Below are 2,428 nucleotides of genomic sequence, written 5' to 3'. Positions count from 1 at the left end.
AAAGTTTGATTATTAAAATGCTTCATTCAGTTTCTGAGTGTTAATAGAAACCGTCTCTGATCCATCTAGACTTTTATCTCTCTTTAACAGAGACGACAGCAGGAATGGACCACTTGAACAGACTGTTAACCCTTTAAAGCCCGATCCAAGAAAAAAACAAAACAGAAAATTACTTTTTTGGTTTGAAGTCCTTATTTGCCCTTTTACAAAATATGTAAAAAGAAAAAACAGAAATACATTTTTGATATTAATAATTTATTACTATGCAATAGGTCACAATTTTTTTGTTTAGTCTTCTGCCCTCTGTTATCAGGTATATCTGATTGTGTACAATAGGATTTTGAGCAAAGTTTTTACCATTAAATTATGCAAAAGGTGTCAGACGCAAAACATTTCAGAAACCGTATGTATCAAATACGATACATGTGGCATTACAGGGTTAAATAAAAATAAATCCATAAAAAGTTTGACCTGGTTTATAATGAGGTCAAACTCAAAATCAGGTCAAAAGCTTTTTAAAATAAACATTGTTCTGTTCAGTTTGTGTTCGAAAACATTAACATCTTTATGCATCTAATTCGGTGTTAAAGCTGTTGAACTCGCTGCAGTTAGAACCACTTCTGGTCTCAGCAATGCAGGCGCCTGTTGTCCCTCTACTATTTCTGTGAATATTAGAATATAATAGTTTCCAGCCACAGGTTGGTGTTTTGATCTGTGGTTTGCTCTTGTTCTTCTCTGAAGGTAGATCAGAACCGGTTAGCCACAGTCACGTCTGAATAGGTCCAGGTTTTCAGTCTGATTTTCATGTTAAACCCACAGAACCACATGGTAAAAATGGATGGGTTAAACTTTATTAAATGAGCACAGAAAGCAGAGCTGAGGGAACAACAACAAATATTATGAATATTAACATCAACAGCTTTAACAGCTTTTACATTGATGCTAATATATGTGGACCATAAGACAACTAAACATAATCGATGTTAAATAAAAACAATTCTTCATTGGAGACAGTTTGGCCTCTTAGCTCTTTGTTTTGTGCAGCAAATGTCTGACTTTAAAGTAAACATTAAATAAATATGAACGGATGTGATGAAGACAGAGATGCTACCGATGCTTCAGAGGGTCGGATGAGCAGCTATCTGAGTGAGGAGTAGACAACATCTGGCTCCGGTTTCAGCTCTGAAATAAAAAAAAGAAAAAAAGTCTTCTGTGAGAAAAACGCTTCACACCAACAGTTTCTTTCTGAGAAATATTCTCCTTCACATCAGTTAAAACTAAATACAGACAGAGAGGAAATGGGCGACAGATGGTGACTGAGGGGAACTGAACAAAGATTGCATCATAGTTTCTCACACATCTGGAATCTCGCTTTGACTTTATTAGATTAAAACCGTAATGTGATCGATGCTGACAGCTCCTGTCATAAATAACATGAACAGTTTGCACATATTAAAATATTTCTCCACATTTAAACCACAGATCAATATATCAATGGAACAAACTGACCGGCTACCATGTTTAGCCGTAGAAAAGACAGCTATCTTTTCCATCTTGAATTATTGTGACTTTTCCTTAAGTGACCCCATCATTAGAAAAAGCAATGCTTTTTTTTAATTCATGTTTCCATGGCGCTGTTCACCACCAGGGTACAAAGATTGTTTTATGGCTCATTTTTCACCCATGGATTATAAAAACATTTTAACACCATAAAATACAAAACAAAACAATATAAGACACAAAAACTTAGTTAATAAAGAAGATATAAAGCTACGCTGAATCAAAGAGCTCGTAGTTGGTTTCTCACGGAAGCCATGAGTTAATGTTTTACTGCCAACCAGGTCCTGGATGAGATACTTTCAGGAGCTCAGCAGGATGAAGATGTGTATGAAGAAGAAGATGGGTGGAATACCACCAGATGATGCATCTTCAGATGAAGAAGAAGAAGACAAAAAATATAAAACTGAATAAGATGCTGACTGAGAAGACCTGCATAATTACATGCTCCTCATCAAACTCAGTCAGTAAGCAGGGAAGAACAGCAGCACCACCGTAAGGATGACTCCAGGGCAACAAGGCATTCAGCTGCAAACCTTTCTCCTGCTTGTCACACAAATTAGCTGTAGGTATCTCAACTTTTATAAGCCTTCAGTTATTTTTCTGAAAAGTAAGATTGATTAATCAGCAAATGAATATGAAAGTCATGGTAAGCAAAGTCGGAGTGTCTAATGGTTGGCAGGAATCATTAAAACAAGCTAGCAGGCAAATTATAAGGATACTCCAAAAATATAACCTTTTTCTAATGTAGCATTGTCTTTACTTCCCATCTAAGTCCCATTGTTCTGTAAATATGCTACAATTGAAAATAATGAATATTTGTGCAGGAAAAGTCCTCTCAGTTCAGGCAGACAGCCTGAACCAAAAATCT

This window comes from Cyprinodon variegatus, unplaced genomic scaffold (assembly GCF_000732505.1).
Source record: "Cyprinodon variegatus isolate N-32 unplaced genomic scaffold, C_variegatus-1.0 Scaffold811, whole genome shotgun sequence".
Classification (NCBI taxonomy): domain Eukaryota; kingdom Metazoa; phylum Chordata; class Actinopteri; order Cyprinodontiformes; family Cyprinodontidae; genus Cyprinodon; species Cyprinodon variegatus.
The sequence above is the reverse complement of the archived record's forward strand: the minus strand, read 5'-3'. Positions refer to the sequence as shown.